Source organism: Bombina bombina, chromosome 3 (genome assembly GCF_027579735.1).
Source record: "Bombina bombina isolate aBomBom1 chromosome 3, aBomBom1.pri, whole genome shotgun sequence".
Classification (NCBI taxonomy): Eukaryota; Metazoa; Chordata; class Amphibia; order Anura; family Bombinatoridae; genus Bombina; species Bombina bombina.
The window spans coordinates 565245482-565272191 of NC_069501.1; positions in this window are offsets into that span (position 1 = coordinate 565245482).

Consider the following 26710-nt stretch of genomic DNA (forward strand, 5'->3'; position numbering starts at 1 on the left):
AGATTTTTATAATCATCTGTGTCTGTGTTTAGCATGAGCTTAGTAAAGCATTAATAGTGTATAATAGACAGGTACATAAAGAAAAGTGTTAGTCAGGTAATTGAGCCAAAGAGAGTACTACCCAACAGGATCACATGCTGGGCTATAAAGATTTCCTCTACAAGAAACCTTAGTGAGTAATATTGGACATATATATTGGCAGACAAAATTAGGCAAGTAACATGGCTTACACTCAAGATACTTATACACTTAACCCAATATACCATAAGAAACGTGGGTATGGATGTACCTCATTTTGTAGTTTAAAATAGTGCAGGTAGCATAAGATATTTAACCAAAAACAAACAAACTGAACTGTGTAACCAAAATAGGGCTAAACAACATATTAAAGTCATAAACCGGAGCATTAAGTCAGTGACTCTCATGAGGGTACGAGGTTGTAATGCAGCTCAACACACAACTCCACCCCTCCACCAGGTTCAAAGCTGGGTAGGGGGCAATGCCGTGACCCAAAGTTTCAATATAATAAATTTGTATAATGAAATGTTCTATGTCCCTCTTCCATTTAGATCTGCACCAGTTCGTTCCATACAAATTGTAAATCCCCAGTTAGCGTGGTACTTATAATCCTCAAACATTGAATGTTATCATACAACCACGGTATTCAAACATATAGATGATGCAGAGATGTAATTGCAGGCTTTTAGCTAGTTTCAACCTATACCGCGTCTTGTAGAAGGTAGTGTGACTGAAACCGCTCTCCAGGCTATAAGATCAATGCGTGGGTGATCTATGTTCCCCAGACCTGCTCAAATATATGTTTCCCCCAGCCCTCCAGGCACATATTGGAAGTCAAGCCCTGCAATCAATATCTTCCGCTCTGACCAGGGACTCCGTCGCCTTGGAAGTAAGTTGCATAATGTTTAGGTAGAACAGAGCTCTGGGCTGACGTGGTAGAGCTGTTCTGATCGTCAGAGTGGCATATATTCTCCCCGCTGCACAATTCCGATAGTTCTCCTTCCGCACTCATATCCAGGCAAGACTCCACAGCTACATTCAATGACTCGGTCTCCATGGGATTCTGTTTTGACAGGGACCTGTGCAACTCCCGTTCAAGGGCAGTCATTTGTCTCCTAAGAAGTAAATACACCTCTCGCTCCCATGATGCGAAGTCATCCATGTTTATTATAAGAGCGTCTCAGAAACGGCTATGGAGGAATAGCGTAACCTTGTCACCACGCGGATGGGAAGATGGCTGCCGAGAAAGCAGTAGCAAGATAGGTCTCTGGTCCTAGTTAAGGTTGCGGCATCAGGATTGATAATTATTCAATATAATGTGTGAGATTTAGAGTCAGATATATTCTCCAGCGATTTTCAAAGAGTAAAGTCACTTATAAACAGCATCCATAGCTAATATTAAAGAGGTTATTGCCAGAGCGATGTGAACATGCAGCCATTCTGGTATGTGGCAGACTCTGCCCCCCTATTTATATATTTTTAAACTTAATTTGTGCAGTGTCTATTACTTCCTGTCACAGCCCTACAAAGGAGGCTGTGGTATCTACAGGAAGCTTATATAGCATGATGTTATAAAAAATCCAGAGTTGGTTTAGTCTTAAGTGAATAGACAGGGAGTCAGATATGCTCCTGCTCAGAACTGGTAGAATGAAACTTAAGTTTCAAAAATGTTCCACTCTTATCACACTGGGGGCAGGGGCTACAGTGAGAAATTCTAAGTGCTAATTTTGCTTTTTTTTTTTTTTTTTTTTTATGCAGTCTGTTTCTTTTTACTTTTATTTAACATATTTGTTTTTACCAAAGGAGCATTGTTTAATATCCCTTTAAACAACCAACTTGCCATTAGTAAAGATACATAAATCCAATATGTTAAATGAAACCTCACTCAAGGAAGTATATATATATTATTTATGCTTATTAAATATTAATAAAGGAAGGGATAAAACAAGCATTAGAGTTTAAAAGTATGAAGCATATAGAAAGCACAGAAAGGGAGCTATGCCCAGACAAATATTATAGAAGAACAACAATCTAGACCTTATAGGTGTAAAAAGAATTAGAGAAACCAATAGAAATGTTTAATGACCCTACCAGGCACCTCACGACAAATGGAAGGTGTGCAGAGCAATACGAATAAACTGCTACTGGAGCTACTGGAACACAAAAATTTGGGTTCAGTTTTCCTTTAAAGGGACATGAAATTGACAAAAATAAACTTCCAAGGTTCAGATACAGCATGCCATTTTTAGAGACTTTTACATTTACTCCTACTATTAAATTTACTTTTTTCTTATTTATTGAAAAGCATACATAGGTAGGCTCCATAGCAGCAATGCCCTGCTGGGAGCTAGCTGGTAATTGGTGGTTACACACATATGCCTCTTGTAATTGTCTCACCCAGATGTGTTGGACTAGATCCCAGTGGTGCATTGCTGCTCTGGAGCTGACTATAACTTTGTGTTTAATGCCTTTGCAGGAGTTAAACAGTTATATGCAATAAATAGTGTAATAATACTTATTTGATCTTTCTGATGTCTGACACAGTTGTTAACCTCTCGCTCCTTCTACAGACTCTCAACTCTCTTGTCCTCTTTCTAACACTGCTCTCTCTCTTGCATCCACTCTTTGTAACAGGTTCTTTTCTGTGTCATTTGCTGGTGACTCCTCCTCTTCATTGCCTCTGTCTGTTGGAGAACATCAAGGCTCTGTCCTCTACTCTTCTCTAGTTATAATTCTTAACTAGGTAAACTTATCAGCAGCTAAGGCTTCAAATATCACCTGTATGCTGATGATACTCGGATTTACCTCTCCAACCCTGCTCTCTCTCTCCTTCTGTCCTTTCTCACATCAGCAACTGCTAATCTGGCATTTCTTCATGGATGGCCTCTCACCACCTAAAAAAGGAAATTTATGCTTACATGATAAATTTATTTCTTTTACGATATGACGAGTCCACGGATTTCATCCTTACTTATGGGATATCGCCTCCTGGTCAGCAGGAGGAGGCAAAGAGCTCCACAGCAGAGCTGCATAATTAGCTCCTCCCTTCCCTCCCCTTCCAGTCATTCGACCAAAGTTAAGAAGAGAAAGAAAATGCCAAGGAGCAGAGGTGACTGAAGTTTAATAAAAATAAAGACCTGTCTTAAAAAAATGACAGGGTGGGCCGTGGACTCGTCATATCGTAAAAGAAATAAATTTATCAGGTAAGCATAAATTTCCTTTTCTTTTACAAGATATGACGAGTCCACGGATTTCATCCTTACTTATGGGATACAATACCAAAGCTATAGGACACGGATGAAAGGGAGGGACAAGACAGGAACCTAAACGGAAGGCACCACTGCTTGAAGGACCTATCTCCCAAAAACAGCCTCGGACAAGGCAAAGAGAATCAAATCTGTAAAATTTGGAAAAAGTGTGAAGAGACGACCAAGTTGCAGCCTTGCAAAACTGTTCAACAGAAGCATAATTCTGAAATGCCCCTGAGGAAGCCACAGCCCTAGTGGAAGTAGTTGTAATTCGTTCAAGAGGCTGCCACCCAGCAGACTTATAAGCAAAAGGGATGATACTCTTCAGCCAAAAAGAAAGAGAGGTAGCCGTAGCTTTCTGACCCCTACGTTTCCCAGAAAAGACAAAAAACATGAGATGAGTGACGAAATTCCTCAGTCGCCTGCAAGTAGCACTTCAGGGCACGGACTACGTCCAAATAATGTAGCAAACGCTCCTTCTTAGAAGAAGGATTAGGACACAATGAAGGAACAACAATTTCCTGAATAATATTCTTGTAAGAAACAACCCTAGGAAGAAAACCAGGCCATAAAATCCAACTCCAGTCTGCCCCATCTGAGAATCAGGGCGGCAAAGACCTCCAGATGGAGTTCCCACTCCCCCAGATGAAACGCCTGTCTGCTCAAAAAATTCGCTTTGACAGATAACAAAATTGAGCCTCTGCCCACCGAATCACTATCATTGCTAAGAAACTCCTTGTTCCTCCCTGATGATTGATGTAAGTCACAGTCATGATGTTGACTGACTGAATCGGATGAAATTGGCCGAAGCCAACTGAGGCCAAGTCTAAAGTGCATTGAACATAGCCCTCAACTTCAAAGGTTGATTGGAAGCAGAGACTCCGACTGAGTCCAAAGACCCTGAGCCTTCAGGGACTTCCAGACTGCACCCCATTCTAGTAGACAGGCATCTATTGTCACTATCACCCACGAGGGTCTGCGGAAGCACGTCCCTTGGGACAGATGATCCTGCGATAACCACCAAAGAAGAGAGTCTCTTGTCCTGGTCCAGATCTATCTGAGGGGACAAATCTGCATAATCTCCATTCTACTGTCTGAGCAAGCTCAACTGCAGTGGTCTGAGAAGAAAACGATCAAAAGGAATGATGTCCATTGCCGTCACCATCAACCGAATTACTTCCATACACAGAGCCACTGATGGCCGAGGATAGGACTGAAGGGATCAGCATGTATTCAGAATTTTTAACTTGCTGACCTCCGTCAAGAAAATTTACCTGGATATAGAGTCCCCAGGAAAGGAACCCTTGTCTGTGGAATGAGTGAACTCTTTTCTAGATTCACCTACCACCCGTGAGTCCTTAGAAAAGATAGAACCATGTCAGAATGAGACTTCAACAGTTGATAAGATGACGCCTGGATCAGAATATCGTCCAGATAAGGCGCCACTGCAATGCCCCATGGTCTGAGAATCACCAGCAGGGGCCCTAGAACCTTTGTGAAGATCCTGGGTGCCGTGGCCAGCCCGAAGATATGGGCCACAAACTGAAAAGGCAAACCTCAGGAACTGGTGATAATCTCTGTGGACAGGAATATGAAGATATGCATCCTATAAGTCCATGGTAGTCATATACTGACCCTCCTGGATCAATGGAAAAATAGTGGACGAATAGTCTCCATCTTGCGGGATGGAACTCTGCTAAATTTGTTTAGACTTTTGAGAACTAAAATGGATCTAAACATTCCCTCTTTTTGGGAACTACAAAGAGATTTGAGAAAAACCCCTGCCCCTGCTCCTGAAATGGAACAGGACATATTACTCCCATAAGGGATGGATCTCTTACACAGCGTAAGAACGCCGCTCTCATTATCTGGTTGACAGATAATCGTGAAAGAAGAAAACTTCCTCTGGGGAAGGAATTTTCTAACTCCAACTGATACTCTTGAGACACGATTTCCATTGTCCGGGGATCCTGAACATCTCTTATTCAAGCTTGGACAAAGAGAAAAAGTTTGCCCCCTACTAGACCCGGTCCCGGATCGGGGGCCGCCCCTTCATGCTGTTTTGGTAGCAATAGCAGGCTTCTTGGGTTGTTTACCCTTGTTCCAACCCTGGTTGGGTTTCCAGGTGAATTTGGCTTATGTAAAACGCCTTCCTGTGTAGCGGAAGAGGGGATTCCCTTGAAATTTCAAAAGAAATGAAAATTACTTTGACATCCCCTTCGTTGAGATGTTTTGTCCTGAGGGAGGAGATGACCCTTACCTCCCATAATATCAGAAATTATCTCCTTCAGGTCAGGCCCGAACAGTGTCTTTCCTTTGAAAGGAATCGCCAAGAGCTTGGATTTAGAGGACACCTCCGCAAACCAAGATTTTAATTGTAATGCTCTTCGTGCTAAAATGGAAAATCCCGAAGTCTTAGCCGCCAATTTGTGAACTGAAAGGCAGTATCCGTAATAAAAGAATTAACCAATTTAAGGACCTTAATTCTATCCGGTATTTCCCCTAAAGAAGTCTCAGACTAAGAGACTCATTCTAGAATGTCAAACCAAAAGGCAGTTGTGACTGTTACAACGCAGGCCGTCGGTTGCAATAGAAATCCTTGATGAACAAATAGCTTTGTGAGAAGACCCTCCAACTCTTTATCCATGGGGTCTTTGAAAACACAACTGACCTCAATAGGGGCAGTCGGATGCTTAGTCAGAGTAGAGATAGCTCCCTCCATCTTAGGGAACATCTGCCAAGAATCAACTCAGCTCCTTGGTTTTATAATCAGCAAAGATCTACATAAAAAATTGCCAAGAGTCAAAATACTGCTTATCGGAACCAATACTGAGGGTAGTTCTCCTAACATCTGAGGAACAACACCATCTGAGAATGTTCCTCACATATAACGGTCAAAATGTATGTAATGCTTCACGTGACTGATAATACAAACCATTTTAGCTGCACCTCCAATTAATTCTAACATTAAATGGAACTTGTGCCACTTGTGACACCTCTCTGCCTAACGTGACAGAGAAGACGTCACCTCTAAAAAACTCTCTAAAAATTCTCTAGACGGCGTGAGAAAAACCTCCCAGCTGTATGTTGTTCTTTGAAACACAGCCGAGGAGGCACCATGCGACCCGTTAGAGAAAGAGCCAAATAACGCACACACAATGGCACTAACAACTCTCCGCCCATCGTGGGCGTATGCAAACAATTAGTGTGAGGGAAATAAATGAAGCCGCCGGAATATCAATAAGGAGGTAAATGGTGCGCACACAATGGGGCGTAACGAAGCTCCGCCCGTCGTGGGCGTATCAAGCTCAATCTCCTGAGCGCGGCAAAAAATTGAGCCGTAGGGAGCCCCAGTCAGTCAAGTAATACACACTAAAAGATACCAATCCCCCTGTCGAGTGCCATCTCAGAACACTCTGTATATATGGGACACAGAAATTTTCCTGTCGGCTGAAGAGCGCAATGCTCCATCTAAGCCAAAGTGAGCACGGTCAGCGTTAGAATGCAACATAATAAATCTCCCACATAGTTCTCATTGTTATTTTGAATAAACACATTAGAATTTTATGTTAGAGCACATGATGCTAAATATTGACCCTCCAATATGAGCACCCTGTCTGTCGGCTTTTCAGAAAAAGCAAGCGGAAAACACAGGGAAAAGTAACATAACACATACCCTTACAAAAATCCTTATCAAACAACTAAGTATTGAAATAGGATAAGCCTCTCCGCCGGCTGTCAAATTAGTAATAAGCCACTGGGAGTGTAGCTTCTGAGGTACAGAACTGCCGTTTAAAACTTACCCCCATTCCAGGGATAGTCTATCAATAAAGTGCTAAGTCATTTCTGTGAGCATGTTTCCAGAAAATAAAGATTAGCACTTACCTTAGACTTTGTCTGCCCGGCAGAAAGGCATCTCACCCGGCTTGTGAAGTTCTTTCCTCCTCTTCACATTGGCCTTTGGAAATAAAAAGTACTGAGCATTTACTCCCTCAGACTTTCATGAACAGGGCAGCATACAACTATGGGAGGCGCAGTGAGAATTAAGTCCCACAAGTTCCCATTGCTTTGAAGCCACCAAATGCTTCTCTTTTTGCACTGAAGAGAGTGATTTGGTCTAGGCTATACCCCAGAACAAAGCAGCACACTGTGGCACTACCTTAAAAATAATAAACACTTGATTGAAGAATCTATAACTAACACCTCACTTTGCCTCTTCCTATCACTAACACAGGCAAAGAGAATGACTGGGGGGGGGGGGGGGAGGGAAGGGCTATTTATGCAGCTCTGCTGTGGAGCTCTTTGCCTCCTCCTGCTGACCAGGAGGCGATATCCCATAAGTAAGGATGAAATCCGTGGACTCGTCATATCTTGTAAAAGAAATGAACATGTCCAAGAATAATCTTGTCCCCGCCTCTATCTCAGTATCTCCTCATCATCTTACATCTACTGCCTTGGAGTTACACTTCACTCCAGTCTTTTATCCCCCACATCCAATCACCCGCTTCATTCTGCTGCAACCACCTCCGCAATGTATCCAAAGTTCATCCGTTTCTCTGCGCTTATACTACTAAGCAACTAATCCACTCCCTTGTAATTGTTTTGACTTTACTACTGCAATATTCTACTCACTGGTCTTCCTCTCTCTCACCTTTCCCTCCTTCAATCCATCCTAAGTGCCTCTGCCAAGCAAATCCACCTTTCCCATGACTCTGTATCTGCTGCACCTCTCTTAAAGTCCCTTCAATGGATCCCCAAAATTATTTTTTCTTGATTCAGACCGAGCATTTTAAAAAACTTTCCAATTTACTTTTATTATCAAATTTGCTTGTTCTCTTGGAATCCTTTGTTGAAAAGCATACACAGGTAGCCTTAGGAGAGTAGCAATGCACAGCATTTCATTGCTGAGAACTAGCTGCTGATTGGTGACTGCACATACTGTATAGGCCTCTAACCATTGGCTTACCCTATGTGTTCCGCTAGTTCCCAGTTGTGCATTGCTTCTCCATCAACATGTCCCTTTAAAGTAGTGTCACATTTATAGACCAGTGAAGATACATACCTTATACCTATCTAGTCCACAGAAACTCACAGAGATGTTCTGGGCTTTCCTCACACTACATAGTCCCCAATTTATACATATAGCTCTTCCTGCTAGAGACCGTTCTAGATTTACAAAACTAGGATGTACTTTGATAGATGGAGACGGAGAAAACAATTGTCCGGGAATATTACTCTAGGAAACAGACCAGACATAAGACACACATGAATAAAACTATATGTCAGAGTGGGCTTTCATATGATGCTTATTCATGTCTGAAGTAATTGATTTAAGTATAAATTTAATGAGTAGCCAAATTGAATCATCAGGTATAAATCTTGTGTTTTTACAGTGATATATTATCGTATGTATCAAAAAATCTATACAAAAGTCTATGAAGTGCAGCCTGCTAGCAATTACTGTTAAATACTGCCTGCAATGATGCAAACACATTTTTATCATCAAATTTGCTTTGTTCCTTTGGTAATTATTTTTTGAAAGCTAAACATCGGTAGGATCAAACTGATTTCTAAACCATTGAAAACCGCCTCTTATCTCAGTGCCTTTTGACAGTTAGACAGTGCTAGTCCATGCGTGTCATATAGATAGCATTGTGCACACTCCCATAGAGTTATTTAGGAATCAGCACTGATTGGCGAAAAATGTATGTCTGTCAAAAGTACTGAGATAAGGGGGCAGTCTGCAGAAGCTTAGACACAAGGTAATCACAGAGGTAAAAAGTGTATTAATATAGCTGTGTTGGATGAGCAAAATTGGGGAATGGGTAATAAAGGGATTAGCTATCTTTTTAAACAACTTATCTAGTGAAATTGGTTTTAAAGGGGCAGTCTACACCAGAATTTGTATTGTTTAAAAAGATAGATAATCCCTTTATTACAGATACCCTAGTTTTGCATAACCAACACAGTTATATAAATACACTTTTTACCTCTGTGATTACCTTGTATCTAAGCCTCTGCAAACTGCCCCCCTTATTTCAGTTCTTTTGACAGACATCCATTTTAGCCAATCAGAGCTGGCTCACCGGAACTCCACGTGCATGAGCACAGTGTTATCTATATGACACACATAAACTAACACCCTCTAGTGGTGAAAACTGTCAAAATGCCCTGAGAAAAGATGCAGCCTTCAAGGGCTAGGGCTTAGAAATTAGCATATGAACCTCCTAGGTTTAGCTTTCAACTAAGAATACCAAAGAAAAAAAGCTAATTGGTGATACATTTTAAATTGGAAAATTGTTTAAAATTACATTCTCTAACTGAATCATGAAAGTTTATTTTGGACTAGACTGTCCCTTTAACCTTAAAGTGGGCAGTTCTTTCATTAGATTTGAGGAACAAATGCAATTGACATAATAAGTTTGGGTGCTCACAGTAACATTGTAGTGCTAGAATAGAGAACAAAAAGGTAAACAGTGTTTCTGATTTTCTTGGTAGGTTTGAAATAAAACTTCAGAACTCCACTTAGCCTGTGAAACAGATACTATATGCCATTCTGAGGAATAAGGTATAATGAGGAAACAGTCTCAGAAATATTATTCCAAGAATTGAACACTTTACAAAGAAACAAGAGAGGGTCTTGAGAACTGCTCTGTCACATGGTAAAATGTCAGATAAAGAGGAACTTCAGTGTAATAAGCTCTGAAAATTGACAGATCCATAGGAAAATTGTTTTAAAATGTCACCAGCATTAAAGGCAACTAATGCAATAGGTTCAACAGATGATGGTGTTAAATGTCAAGTGGGAGTCTGGAAGGCTTGAGAAACAGGACATTGTTTTCAGGAAGAATTGAAAATGATCAGAAGTGAAACTAAATTGTAAAAACCCCAAGATTTACAGGGTTTCCCTAGGAAGATTCTTTTCCACACACAACTTGGGATAAAGCACTAAATAAAAAGAAGGGCTAGATTACAAGTGGAGTGCTAAATTATTGTGCTTCTGCAAACAGGCACACAGAGAAATTTGCTGGTGTCCGTGACTAGCCCTTGCAGTGTCCGCCACAAGCTTAGTATATCTTTTCTTTCTGATTAAATAATAGGAATAAAAAAAAAATATGTAGTGTGAATAAAGTTAGTGGCTGTCAAGAGACTGCTAGCGATATTGGGTGATAAGTTATGGAATAAATAAAACCTGAGTGAAATACTGGATGTGTATCTGCATCTGTAAAATAACACCCAGCTCTATACAAAGACACAGTAGTGATACTGGCACATGCGTATATCCAGACAGGGGCTGGTTATAGGGTCAGTGGTATCTGCATCAGTATAATAACACCCAGCACTATATAATGACACAGTAGTGACACTGGCACATGCGTATAGCCAGACAAGGGCTGGTTATAGGGTCAGTGGTATCTGCATCTGTAAAATAACACCCAGCTCTATACAAAGACACAGTAGTGACACTGGCACATGCGTATAGCCAGACAAGGGCTGGTTATAGGGTCAGTGGTATCTGCATCAGTATAATAACACCCAGCGCTATATAATGACACAGTAGTGACACTGGCACATGGGTATAGCCAGACAAGGGCTGGTTTTAGAATCAGTGGTATCTGCATCAGTATAATAACACCCAGCACTATATAATGACACAGTAGTGACACTGGCACATGCGTATAGCAAGAGGAGGGCTGGTTATAGAAGCAGTGGTATCTGCATCAGTATAATAACACCCAGCATTATATAATGACACAGTAGTGACACTGGCACATGTGTATAATTGGAGGAGGGCTGGTTTTAGAATCAGTAGTATCTGCTTCAGTATAATAACATCCAGCGCTATATAATGACACAGTACTGACACTGGCACATGTGTATAGCCAGACAAGGGCTTGTTATAGGGTCAGTGGTATCGGCATCAGTATAATAACACCCAGCGCTATATAATGACACAGTAGTGACACTGGCACATGCATATAGCCAGAGGAGGGCTGGTTTTAGAATCAGTGGTATCTGCATCAGTATAATAACACTCAGCACTATATAATGACACAGTAGTGACACTGGCTCATGGGTATAGCCAGACAAGGGCTGGTTTTAGAATCAGTGGTATCTGCATCAGTATAATAACACCCAGCACTATATAATGACACAGTAGTGACACTGACTCATGGGTATAGCCAAACAAGGGCTGGTTTTAGAATCAGTGGTATCTGCATCAGTATAATAACACCCAGCGTTATATAATGACACAGTAGTGACACTGACACATGGGTATAGCCAGAGGAGGGCTGGTTATAGGGTCAGTGGTATCTGCATCAGTATAACAACACCCAGCGCTATATAATGACACAGTAGTGACACTGACACATGGGTATAGCCAGAGGAGGGCTGGTTATAGGGTCAGTGGTATCTGCATCAGTATAATAACACCCAGCACTATATAATGACACAGTAGTGACACTGGCACATGACATGGGTATAACCAGACAAGGGCTGGTTTTAGAATCAGTGGTATCTACATCAGTATAATAACATCCAGCACTATATAATGACACAGTAGTGACACTGGCACATGCATATAGCCAGAGGAGGGATGGTTATAGAAACAGTGGTATCTGCATCAGTATAATAACACCCAGCATTATATAATGACACAGTAGTGACACTGACACATGGGTATAGCCAGAGGAGGGCTGGTTTTAGAATCAGTGGTATCTGCATCAGTATAATAACACCCAGCACTATATAATGACACAGTAGTGACACTGGCACATGGTTATAGCCAGACAAGGGCTGGTTTTAGAATCAGTGGTATCTGCATCAGTATAATAACACCCAGCACTATATAATGACACAGTAGTTACATTGGCACATGGGTATAGCCAGAGGAGGGCTGGTTTTAGAATCAATGGTATCTGCATCAGTATAATAACACCAAGCACTATATAATGACACAGTAGTGACACTGGCTTATGGGTATAGCCAGACAAGGGCTGGTTATAGAGTCAGTGCCAGTGGTATCTGCGTCAGTATAATAACACCCAGCACTATATAATGACACAGTAGTGACACTGGCACATGCGTATAGCCAGACAAGGGCTGGTTATAGGGTCAGTGGTATCTGCATCTGTAAAATAACACCCAGCTCTATACAAAGACACAGTAGTGACACTGGCACATGCGTATAGCCAGACAAGGGCTGGTTATAGGGTCAGTGGTATCTGCATCAGTATAATAACACCCAGCTCTATACAAAGACACAGTAGTGACACTGGCACATGCGTATAGCCAGACAAGGGCTGGTTATAGGGTCAGTGGTATCTGCATCAGTATAATAACACCCAGCGCTATATAATGACACAGTAGTGACACTGGCACATGGGTATAGCCAGACAAGGGCTGGTTTTAGAATCAGTGGTATCTGCATCAGTATAATAACACCCAGCACTATATAATGACACAGTAGTGACACTGGCACATGCGTATAGCAAGAGGAGGGCTGGTTATAGAAGCAGTGGTATCTGCATCAGTATAATAACACCCAGCATTATATAATGACACAGTAGTGACACTGGCACATGTGTATAATTGGAGGAGGGCTGGTTTTAGGGTCAGTGGTATCGGCATCAGTATAATAACACCCAGCGCTATATAATGACACAGTAGTGACACTGGCACATGCATATAGCCAGAGGAGGGCTGGTTATAGAATTAGTGGTATCTGCATCAGTATAATAACACCCAGCACTATATAATGACACAGTGACACTGGCACATGCATATAGCCAGAGGAGGGCTGGTTTTAGAATCAATGGTATCTGCATCAGTATAATAACACCCAGCACTATATAATGACACAGTAGTTACACTGGCTCATGGGTATAGCCAGACAAGGGCTGGTTTTAGAATCAGTGGTATCTGCATCAGTATAATAACACCCAGCACTATATAATGAAACAGTAGTGACACTGACTCATGGGTATAGCCAGTCAAGGGCTGGTTATAGGATCAGTGGTATCTGCATCAGTATAATAACACCCAGCGATATATATAATGACACAGTAGTGACACTGACACATGGGTATAGCCAGAGGAGGGCTGGTTATAGGGTCAGTGGTATCTGCATCAGTATAATAACACCCAGCACTATATAATGACACAGTAGTGACACTGGCACATGACATGGGTATAGCCAGACAAGGGCTGGTTTTAGAATCAGTGGTATCTGCATCAGTATAATAACACCCTGCACTATATAATGACACAGTAGTGACACTGGCACATGCGTATAGCCAGAGGAGGGCTGGTTATAGAAACAGTGGTATCTGCATCAGTATAATAACACCCAGCATTATATAATGACACAGTAGTGACACTGGCACATGGGTATAGCCAGAGGAGGGCTGGTTATAGAAGCAGTGGTATCTGCATCAGTATAATAACACCCAGCATTATATAATGACACAGTAGTGACACTGGCACATGTGTATAATTGGAGGAGGGCTGGTTTTAGAATCAGTAGTATCTGCTTCAGTATAATAACATCCAGCGCTATATAATGACACAGTACTGACACTGGCACATGTGTATAGCCAGACAAGGGCTTGTTATAGGGTCAGTGGTATCGGCATCAGTATAATAGCACCCAGCGCTATATAATGACACAGTAGTGACACTGGCACATGCATATAGCCAGAGGATGGCTGGTTTTAGAATCAGTGGTATCTGCATCAGTATAATGACACTCAGCACTATATAATGACACAGTAGTGACACTGGCTCATGGGTATAGCCAGACAAGGGCTGGTTTTAGAATCAGTGGTATCTGCATCAGTATAATAACACCCAGCACTATATAATGACACAGTAGTGACACTGGCACATGGGTATAGCCAGACAAGGGCTGGTTTTAGAATCAGTGGTATCTGCATCAGTATAATAACACCCAGCACTATATAATGACACAGTAGTGACACTGACTCATGGGTATAGCCAGACAAGGGCTGGTTTTAGAATCAGTGGTATCTGCATCAGTATAATAACACCCAGCGATATATATAATGACACAGTAGTGACACTGACACATGACATGGGTATAGCCAGACAAGGGCTGGTTTTAGAATCAGTGGTATCTGCATCAGTATAATAACACCCAGCGATATATATAATGACACAGTAGTGACACTGACACATGACATGGGTATAGCCAGACAAGGGCTGGTTTTAGAATCAGTGGTATCTGCATCAGTATAATAACACCCAGCACTATATAATGACACAGTAGTGACACTGGCACATGCGTATAGCCAGAGGAGGGCTGATTATAGAAACAGTGGTATCTGCATCAGTATAATAACACCCAGCATTATATAATGACACAGTAGTGACACTGGCACATGGGTATAGCCAGAGGAGGGCTGGTTTTAGAATCAGTGGTATCTGCATCAGTATAATAACACCCAGCACTATATAATGACACAGTAGTGACACTGGCACATGGTTATAGCCAGACAAGGGCTGGTTTTAGAATCAGTGGTATCTGCATCAGTATAATAACACCCAGCACTATATAATGACACAGTAGTTACATTGGCACATGGGTATAGCCAGAGGAGGGCTGGTTTTAGAATCAATGGTATCTGCATCAGTATAATAACACCAAGCACTATATAATGACACAGTAGTGACACTGGCTTATGGGTATAGCCAGACAAGGGCTGGTTATAGAGTCAGTGCCAGTGGTATCTGCATCAGTATAATAACACCCAGCACTATATAATGACACAGTAGTAACACTGGCACATGGGTATAGCCAGACAAGGGCTGGTTATAGGGTCAGTGCCAGTGGTATCTGCATCAGTATAATAACACCCAGCACTATATAATGACACCGTAGTGACACTGTCACATGGGTATAGCCAGAGGAGGGCTGGTTTTAGAATCAATGGTATCTGCATCTGTATAATAACACCCAGCACTATATAATGACACAGTAGTGACACTGGCACATGCGTATAGCCAGAGGAGGGCTGGTTTTAGAATCAATGGTATCTGCATCAGTATAATAACACCCAGCACTATATAATGACACAGTAGTGACACTGGCACATGCGTATAGCCAGAGGAGGGCTGGTTTTAGAATCAATGGTATCTGCATCAGTATAATAACACCCAGCACTATATAATGACACAGTAGTGACACTGGCACATGCGTATAGCCAGACAAGGGCTGGTTATAGGGTCAGTGCCAGTGGTATCTGCATCAGTATAATAATACCCAGCACTATATAATGACACAGTAGTGACACTGGCACATGTGTATAATTGGAGGAGGGCTGGTTTTAGAATCAGTAGTATCTGCTTCAGTATAATAACATCCAGCGCTATATAATGACACAGTACTGACACTGGCACATGTGTATAGCCAGACAAGGACTGGTTATAGGGTCAGTGGTATCTGCATCAGTATAATAACACCCAGTGCTATATAATGACACAGTAGTGACACTGGCACATGCATATAGCCAGAGGAGGGCTGGTTTTAGAATCAGTGGTATCTGCATCAGTATAATAACACCCAGCAGTATATAATGACACAGTAGTGACACTGGCACATGCATATAGCCAGACAAGGGCTGGTTATAGAGTCAGGGGTATCTGCATCAATATAATAACACCCAGCACTATATAATGACACAGTAGTGACACTGGCTCATGGGTATAGCCAGAGGAGGGTTGGTTATAGGATCAATGGTATCTGCATCAGTATAATAACACCCAGCACTATATAATGACACAGTAGTGACACTGACACATGGGTATAGCCAGAGGAGGGCTGGTTATAGGATCAATGGTATCTGCATCAGTATAATAACACCCAGCACTATATAATGACACAGTAGTGACACTGGCACATGGGTATAGCCAGAGGAGGGCTGGTTATAGGATCAGTGGTATCTGCATCAGTATAGTAACACCAAGCACTATAAAATAAAGTTTTTAATTTCAAATGTACCTTAGTGTCCTTCACTAAGGTCTGTACTATGGCAAATGTCAGCCACAGCCTTTGTCTGTACCTATCCCTGATTACAAGTGGCTGGTTATTGCTACCGTGACCTTGCAGTGTCATTTGAGGAAAAAATACAGCGGTTAAATTATAATGCATCTACTGTAAATGCCTAAAGACCCTTCTTTTACAGGCCTAGATTTCAATCTGAGCACAATTGATAGCACATACGCTGTCGGCATTTATCATTGCACAAGCATTTCTAGTTAAATGCATGTGCAATACTGCCCCCTGCACATTCGCAGCCAATCAACCCAATCGTATCTGATCGGGCGGATTGCAGTCCGCCACCTCAGAGGTGGCAGAAGAGTTAAGGAGCAGCGGTCTTAAGACCGCATGGAAACAACTGCATTCGGGGGTTAGTAAATCGGCCCCAGAGCATGCAATTTAAGCAACTTTCTAATTTACTACTATTATCAATTTTTCTTCGTTCTCTTGCTATCTTTATTTAAAAAGCAGGACTATAAAGCTTAGGAGCCAGCCCATTTTAGGTTCAGTACCATGGATAGCACTTGCTTTATTGGTTGCTTCAATTTATCAAACCAATAAGCAAGCATAATCCAGGTTGTGAACCAAAAATATGCCGGCTCCTAAACTTTATATTCCTGCTTTTTTAAAAAAAAAAGATAGAAAGAGAATGAAAAAAATGATAATAAGAGTAAATTAGAAAGTTGCTTAAAATTGCATGCTCTATCTGAATCATGAAATTTGGGTTTAGTTTCCCTTTAAGTAAACTTTTATTATTTATAGTATAGCAGAGAACTACATGAAGAAATCCACTACTTGTGCACCATCAGCTCAGTACACCCTCAGCTTAGCGCTTCTGCGGTACCAACATTCATTTTACTGTATGCCCTTATAGAAGTTCCTGTGAGTGTGCTTCTCTCTGTGTGTATTTAGTCTCCCTATGGGAAAAAGGAGAAACCAGACGTGGACTCCTTGCTCAGTGTGCTTAGAGGAATACTGCTACACCTCACTGACGAGGCCCAATGAAGGCCGAAACAATCGTCTGGGGTTGCTTTGTTCCTTGTTCAGAGAGGAATTGCCTGGTATTTCGGTGCTGGACTGACTGTAATAGGCGGGATCAGACTGATGTGCTACAGGAAAGTTCTTCTCTGTGAAAAGCATTGCTGGGCTAAAAGAAACTGCACCCAGGTGGTAAATCGCCATAGAACAGGCTAACAATAGTATTGAGCCAGTTGTTTGTTCCTGTGAGTGTGCTTCTCTCTGTGTGTATTTAGTCTCCTTATAGAAGTCTAATATGTGAGGGATTTAGCTCACCTACAGGGCTGGCACAATATATTACGCTGCCTGGGTCCGAGAATGAAATGACGCCCCCTCAGTATTAACATTACTGATTAGCATTTTAAGCTACTAGCCTGACCCCTGACCTTACCTAGCTTGCCTACCTGCATGCAACCAATGCTTTTGCACAATTGCCCAATAAGTGAGAAGGTAGTTAGAGAAGAGATGCACTTGTCCAACCTTGAATGTCGCCCCTGACCAGTTCTGTGTCTTTGTGCATGAGGAGGTTATGCTGCTGGGAGCCTACGATAGGGTTGCCACCTTTTGTCCAGAAAATTCCTGGACACTTTTTAAGTGGGCGTGGAGAGGGCGTGACTTGGGGTGTGGTCTGGGCGTGGCTTTGGGCGTGGCTTGGGCGTGGCTTCTCGCGGCCTCAAATTCGTTATGAAATCAATTTTTATTATATATATATATAAATATATATATATATATAATATATATATAATATATATATATATATTATATATATATAATATATATATATAATATATATATATATAATATATATATATATATATATAATATATATATATAATATATATAATATATATAATATATATATATATATATATATAATATATATATATATTATATATATTATATATATTATGTAATATATAATATATATATATATAATATATATATATAATATATATAATATATATAATATATATAATATATATATATATATATATAATATATATATTTATATATATAATATATAATATATATAATTTATAATATATATAATATATATATATATATATATATAAAATATATATATATAAAATATATATATATATATAATATAATATTTACACATAAGCCCCCACAAAAAAGGACCATATCAGTTAGAAAAAAACAGCAGACACAGCCAAGTATTACTCACAGTTTCTCTGTGACTGGCTGCACTGTTCTTGTTGGCTTAGGGCCGGCCGGGGCAAGGGCTCCAGGAAGACTGCTGCTGCAGTGGACCTACAGTTGACGGAGGTCGTGGTCTGGCCATGTTTCAGCAAGCAGACAGCCTGCTGCGCGGCCACCGCACTTCTAACACCTGCAGCCGGATGTGATGACTGAGACTCCCCTCCTCGATCCTCTGACTTCCCCCCTCCCACTGTCCCACACTAATCACTGTCTCTCCTGCAGGCAGCAGACTCCACCTACCCGTTTTTGTCCCCCCCGGCTAAGCGCTCCTCTGGCCAGCTAAAGTTTTTTTAAAGTCACTCTGCTCACTGCTGCTTGCTACGCCAGGGGAGCGTTTAGCCCGGGGCATTTGAGGCTAGTTCCGGGACACGGGACACAGAGCCTCAGACCGGGACTGTCCCGGTGAAACCGGGGCAGGTGGCAACCCTAGCCTACGACTTCCCCCACATAGACAGAGACAGAGGACAGGAGTGGTCTGGGCCTGACAGTGACTGAAGTGCTGGCCCTTTTCAAGTGCTGCCTGGGTCTATTGGACCCACTTTATCCCATGATTGAGCCCTAATCTCCTGTGCTATCCAACATGCAGAAGTTAGACTATTACTCGAGTAATAAAAAATATAACTTGTAATATGAACTCAAAATTAGAATCTTGTGCTTGAGCGATGTTATCACATTAGAGTGCTAATATTTTTGCTTTCAACTTATAGTCTACGCCACATTGGGGTATATTCCACTCTTTCCTGTTTTCAGCTTGAAATAGTTTTTCTGAGTTAGCTTTTTCTTACTATAATTTGTCTACCCGGGATTGCAGAGAGCAGCAACAATTCGATGCACGCATTTATCATTGCGAACGTGTCCGGGTTGATTTTAAACTACCAGCTAAGTGCTCATGCAAATGGTGAAGAGAAAAAGAGAGCGCCTCATAGTGCAGATATCTCTAGACAAGTGGAAAGATTTAATATAAACCAAAAGACAGGTACTCACAAGTGGAGTGGCACTTTTCGTTAAAAAAGTGCATACGAGCAAGCTGACATTCTCAACAGTCAGCACGCTGACCAAAGCGATAAGACGCTGGTCTCTCAGTGTCTCACGATCCAAGGACAAAATTCCCAAACTCTCCTCTGTTGGATGCCGTACTTGGTAAGGTGTTTGTTTATTTATTCCAGTTGGAATCGGAACCTCTTGAGCAGTAAACAGTGTGAACTGTTATAGGGCTGTAATATGCGTCTCTTTGCACAAAAAAACAAAACTCAGTCCAGGCTGAGTAACTGGAAAAAAGGGGTTTTTATTTGTGGAGCTGATAACGCGTTTCTCGGCCGTTAGCTCCTGGCCGTTTCATCAGATCAATTACATACATTGTTAACAGGTACATTTAAAAAGGTGTACATATCACCTGATTGGATAAAACAGAACCAATAGGCATCGAAACATTTTTGTCTATTTATAACAAATATTCTGTTACACAGATACACACTTTTTCCACAGATTTTTTTCAAAGAATTTTTTTTTTCAGTACTCAGCAACGTATCCTTTCTTTAAGAAATTTTCTATATGGCGCCCCCTATCTATATTCAATAATATATATTTCCAAGTGCTCATGCAAGCCTGCGGCAAAGGGACTCCAAAGCTGCATATGCATTTTGATAAATGAAGACCTAAGTGCTTTTGCATTGTCTTTTTAGTGTGTATTTATTGATTATGCTATTCAGAAATAATAGATTGTTTTGCTGGAGACTAGAAACAGCTCTTCATGTATTACAATACGCTTACAATAAAGGGCCCGAAAGAGAATGGACTGAGGACAATATTGCTGCGCTGAGCAGGGAGGTTAATGCTGGTGTTCATTCAGTAAAACACTACCATTTATATGTTATGGATCATCAGTATTATACATATCAGTATTGTTCATTTCCATAATATTGTTTTGACTACAATGTGACAATGCAGCAGGTAACATGGAAACCCAGCTCCTATCCTATGCCATAGCTCCAAACTAGAATACCAAACCTTACCTCCAACCCCTATTGCTAACTATGCCTAACCTTAAAACTAAGTTCTAACCCTAATCGCACAGTATGTGTTATTGTGGTCTTGGCTAAACTCCTTCCTCCATATTGCCATGGCAAAAGTGTTTTCATTACTGACATCACTTTGTTCTATTATACACATACTAGTCCTAAAGCCCATGTACACGGGACAATTTTTTTAAGTACCGCGGTTCCAACCCTTGCTCCCTCTCTCTCCCCCCTCTCTTTTGCGCTCTCTCTTCCCCGCCCCTCTTCTGCTCACTCCCCTCTCTTTTGCTCTCTCTCCCCCTCTTTTGCTCTCTCTCCTCCCTCTTTTGCTCTCTCTCCCCCCTCTTTTGCGCTCTCTCCCCCTCTTTTGCGCTCTCTCCCCCCTCTTTTGCGCTCTCTCCCCCTCTCTTTTGCCCTCTCTCCCCCTCTCTTTTGCGCTCTCTCCCCCTCTTTTGCGCTCTCTCCCCTCTCTTTTGCGCTCTCTCCCTCTCTCTTTTGCGCTCTCTCCCCCCTCTTTTGCCCCCTCTCCCCCCTCTCTTTTGCTCTCTCTCTCTCCCCCCTCTCTTTTGCTCTCTCTCCCCCCTCTCTTTAGCGCTCTCCTCTTCTCTTTTGCGCTCTCTCCCCCTTCTCTTTTGTGCTCTCTCCCCCTTCTCTTTTGCGCTCTCTCTCCCTCTTCTCTTTTGCACTCTCTCCCCCCTCTTTTGCGCTCTCTCTCTCCCCCTCTATTTTGAGCTCTCTCTCTCTCTCCCCCTCTTTGATGCTCTCTCTCTCCCCTCTCTTTTGAGCTCTCTCTCCCCCTCTTTTGTGCTCACTCTCCCCCTCTTTTGTGCTCTCTCTCTCCTCTTCTGCTCTCTCTCCCCTCTCTCTTTTGCTGTCTCTCTTCCTCTCTTTTGCGCTCTCTCTTCCCCCCTCTTTTTGCTCTCTCCCCCCCCTCTTTTTGCTCTCTCTCCCCCCCTCTTTTTGCTCTCTCTCTCTCCCCTCTCTTTTGCTGTCTCTCCCCCTCTCTTTTGCTGTCTCTCCCCCTCTCTTTTGCTGTCTCTCCCCCATCTCTTTATCCCCCCACTTCTGCTCTCTCTATCCCCCCACTTTAGAACTCTCTATCTCTCACGGCACATCCGGCCCCGCCCCGCCCGCGTCACGCCCAACCCTGCCCACATCACACCCGTCTAGCCACACCCACTTCACGCCAGATGCCAGGTGAGGTAGGCCAAGTGTGTTTGTCCTTGCGCGCAGTCTCTACTGCGCATGACAGCTTCGGACAAACACACTTGGGGGGTAGTTATCAAGCCGTCTTCTTTACCTGCCTTCGCCGATCCAATACGCCCGCCTAAGCTCGCCTACCATCACCGCCGCGGACCTTCAAAATTTTGCCTAAGTTATCAAAAAAGCTGTCAAAAAGCTGCGCACCAAGTATGGGGCGATGAGCAGCGGACTGTGATAGTTATCACTCATCCGATCTCGCTGCTCTTCGGCTTTTTGACAGCTTTATTGATACCCCTGTCACTAAGCACCCACACTAACTATACTGTTCTACCCCTATACCGGCGCCCCCGGAGCCCCCCCCGCAACTCAATAAAGTTATTAACCCCTAAACCGCTGCTCCTAGACCCCGCCGCAACTCTTATAAATGTTTTAACCCCTAAACCGCCGCTCCCGGACACCGCCGCCACCTACATTATACTTAGTAACCCCTATCCTGCCCCCCCTATACCGCCGCCACCTATAATAAAGTTATTAACCCCTATCCTGCGGATCCCGGACTTCGCCGCAACTAAATAAATAGTTTAACCCCTAAACCGCCGCTCCCGGACCCCGCCGCAACCTATATTAAACTTATTAACCCCTAATCTGCCCCGCCTACACCGTCGCCACCTATAATAAATTTATTAACCCCTATCCTGCCCCCCCCACACCGCCGCCACTGTAATAAAATTATTAACCCCTAAACCTAAGTCTAACACTAACCCTAACACCCCCCTAACTGAAATATTAATTAAATAAATCTAAATAATATTTCTCTTATTAACTAAATTAATCCTATTTAAAACTAAATATAAAGCATGGTTTTACTTCAGGGAGATCATGTCAGACTAATCTAATTGACTTCTTTGATTATGTAACAAAAGTATTAGACAAGGGAGGAGCAGTTGATGTAGCATATCTAGATTTCAGCAAAGCATTTGACACCGTCCCACACAATAAACTTATTCACAAACTATATCTCCTTGGTCTAGATTCAAAAATTGTGAACTGGGTGGAATGCTGGCTTAAGGACAGAAAACAAAGTGTCTTAGTAAATGGAGTTCATTCAGCAGAGGGGGCTGTTACTAGTGGTGTTCCTCAGGGGTCAGTTCTGGGGCCTGTTTTGTTTAACATATTTATCTGCGATATCAGCAAAGGGCTACAGGGGAAAGTATGTCTCTTTGCAGATGATACAAAAATTTGCAACAGAGTGGATGTTCCAGGGGGGGTAGACAAAATGAGAAGTGATATACAACAATTGGAGGATTGGACAAATGACTGGGGTCTAAAGTTTAACACAGCAAAGTGTAAAATAATGCATTTAGGGAAGAAAAATCCAAATGTTAATTACAGACTCAATGACACTTTACTGACTGTTACAGACGAGGAACAGGACTTGGGAATTATTATTTCTTTCATGTAATTAACAAGAGTCCATGAGCTAGTGACGTATGGGAATATACATTCCTACCAGGAGGGGCAAAGTTTCCCAAACCTTAAAATGCCTATAAATACACCCCTCACCACACCCACAAATCAGTTTTACAAACTTTGCCTCCGATGGAGGTGGTGAAGTAAGTTTGTGCTAGATTCTACGTTGATATGCGCTCCGCAGCAAGTTGGAGCCCGGTTTTCCTCTCAGCGTGCAGTGAATGTCAGAGGGATGTGAGGAGAGTATTGCCTATTGAATGCAGTGATCTCCTTCTACGGAGTCTATTTCATAAGGTTCTCTGTTATCGGTCGTAGAGATTCATCTCTTACCTCCCTTTTCAGATCGACGATATACTCTTATATTTACCATTTCCTCTACTGATTCTCGTTTCAGTACTGGTTTGGCTTTCTACAAACATGTAGATGAGTGTCCTGGGGTAAGTAAGTCTTATTTTCTGTGACACTCTAAAGCTATGGTTGGGCACTTTATTTATAAAGTTCTAAATATATGTATTCAAACATTTATTTGCCTTGACTCAGAATGTTCAACTTTCCTTATTTCCAGACAGTCAGTTTCATATTTGGGATTATGCTTTAAATTATCATATTTTTTCTTACCTCAAAAATTTGACTTTTTTCCCTGTGGGCTGTTAGGCTCGCGGGGGCTGAAAATGCTTCATTTTATTGCGTCATTCTTGGCGCGGACTTTCTTGGCGCAAAAATTCTTTTCCGTTTCCGGCGTCATACGTGTCGCCGGAAGTTGCGTCATTTTTGACGTTATTTTGCGCCAAAAATGTCGGCGTTCCGGATGTGGCGTCATTTTTGGCGCCAAAAGCATTTAGGCGCCAAATAATGTGGGCGTCTTATTTGGCGCCAAAAAATATGGGCGTCGCTTTTGTCTCCACATTATTTCAGTCTCATTTTTCATTTGCTTCTGGTTGCTAGAAGCTTGATGTTTGGCATTTTTTTCCCATTCCTGAAACTGTCTTATAAGGAATTTGATCTATTTTGCTTTATATGTTGTTTTTTCTCTTACATATTGCAAGATGTCTCACGTTGCATCTGAGCCAGAAGATACTACAGGAAAACCACTGCCTGCTGGATCTACCAAAGCTAAGTGTATCTGCTGTAAACTTTTGGTAGCTATTCCTCCAGCTGTTGTTTGTAATAATTGTCATGACAAACTTGTTAAAGCAGATAATATTTCCTTTAGTGATGTACCATTGCCTGTTGCAGTTCCCTCAACATCTAAGGTGCAGAATGTTCCTGATAACATAAGAGATTTTGTTTCTGAATCCATAAAGAAGGCTTTGTCTGTTATTTCTCCTTCTAGTAAACGTAAAAAGTCTTTTAAATTTTCTCTCTCTACAGATGAATTTTTAAATGAACACCATCATTCTGATTCTTTGGACTCTTCTGGTTCAGAGGATTCTGTCTCAGAGATTGATGCTGATAAATCTTCATATTTATTTAAGATGGAATTTATTCGCTCTTTACTTAAAGAAGTACTAATTGCTTTAGAAATAGAGAATTCTAGTCCTCTTGATACTAATTCTATACGTTTGGATAAGGTTTTTAAAGCTCCTGCGGTTATTCCAGAAGTCTTTCCTGTTCCTAATGCTATTTCTGCAGTAATTGCTAAGGAATGGGATAAATTGGGTAATTCATTTACTCCTTCTAAACGTTTTAAGCAATTATATCCTGTTCCGCCTGACAGGTTAGAATTTTGGGACAAGATCCCTAAAGTTGATGGGGCTATTTCTACCCTTGCTAAACGTACTACCATTCCTACGTCAGATGGTACCTCGTTTAAGGATCCTTTAGATAGAAAAATTGAATCTTTTCTAAGAAAAGCTTATCTCTGTTCAGGTAATCTTCTTAGACCTGCTATATCATTGGCTGATGTTGCTGCAGCTTCAACTTTTTGGTTGGAAACTCTAGCGCAACAAGTAACAAATCGTGATTCTCATGATATTATTATTCTTCTCCAGCATGCTAATAATTTCATCTGTGATGCCATTTTTGATATTATTAGAGTTGATGTTAGATTTATGTCTCTGGCTATCTTAGCCAGAAGAGCTTTATGGCTTAAGACTTGGAATGCTGATATGGCTTCTAAATCAACTCTACTTTCCATTTCTTTCCAGGGAAACAAATTATTTGGTTCTCAGTTGGATTCTATTATTTCAACTGTTACTGGTGGGAAAGGAACTTTTTTACCACAGGATAAAAAGTCTAAAGGTAAAAACAGGGCTAACAATCGTTTTCGTTCCTTTCGTTTCAACAAAGAACAAAAGCCTGATCCTTCATCCTCAGGAGCAGTTTCAGTTTGGAAACCATCTCCAGTCTGGAATAAATCCAAGCCTGCTAGAAAGGCAAAGCCTGCTTCTAAGTTCACATGAAGGTACGGCCCTCATTCCAGTTCAGCTGGTAGGGGGCAGGTTACGTTTTTTCAAAGAAATTTGGATCAATTCTGTTCACAATCTTTGGATTCAGAACATTGTTTCAGAAGGGTACAGAATTGGTTTCAAGATGAGACCTCCTGCAAAGAGATTTTTTCTTTCCCATGTCCCAGTAAATCCAGTGAAAGCTCAAGCATTTCTGAATTGTGTTTCAGATCTAGAGTTGGCTGGAGTAATTATGCCAGTTCCAGTTTCGGAACAGGGGATGGGGTTTTATTCAAATCTCTTCATTGTACCAAAGAAGGAGAATTCCTTCAGACCAGTTCTGGATCTAAAATTATTGAATCGTTATGTAAGGATACCGACGTTCAAGATGGTAACTGTAAGGACTATATTGCCTTTTGTTCAGCAAGGGAATTATATGTCCACAATAGATTTACAGGATGCATATCTGCATATTCCGATTCATCCAGATCATTATCAGTTCCTGAGATTCTCTTTTCTAGACAAGCATTACCAATTTGTGGCTCTACCGTTTGGCCTTGCTACAGCTCCAAGAATTTTCACAAAGATTCTCGGTGCCCTTCTGTCTGTAATCAGAGAACAGGGTATTGTGGTATTTCCTTATTTGGACGATATCTTGGTACTTGCTCCGTCTTTACATTTAGCAGAGTCTCATACGAATCGACTTGTGTTGTTTCTTCAAGATCATGGTTGGAGGATCAATTTACCAAAAAGTTCTTTGATTCCTCAAACAAGGGTAACCTTTCTGGGTTTCCAGATAGATTCAGTGTCCATGACTTTGTCTTTAACAGACAAGAGACGTCTAAAATTGATTACAGCCTGTCGAAACCTTCAGTCTCAATCATTCCCTTCGGTAGCCTTATGCATGGAAATTCTAGGTCTTATGACTGCTGCATCGGACGCGATCCCCTTTGCTCGTTTTCACATGCGACCTCTTCAGCTCTGTATGCTGAACCAATGGTGCAGGGATTACACGAAGATATATCAATTAATATCTTTAAAACCGATTGTTCGGCACTCTCTAACGTG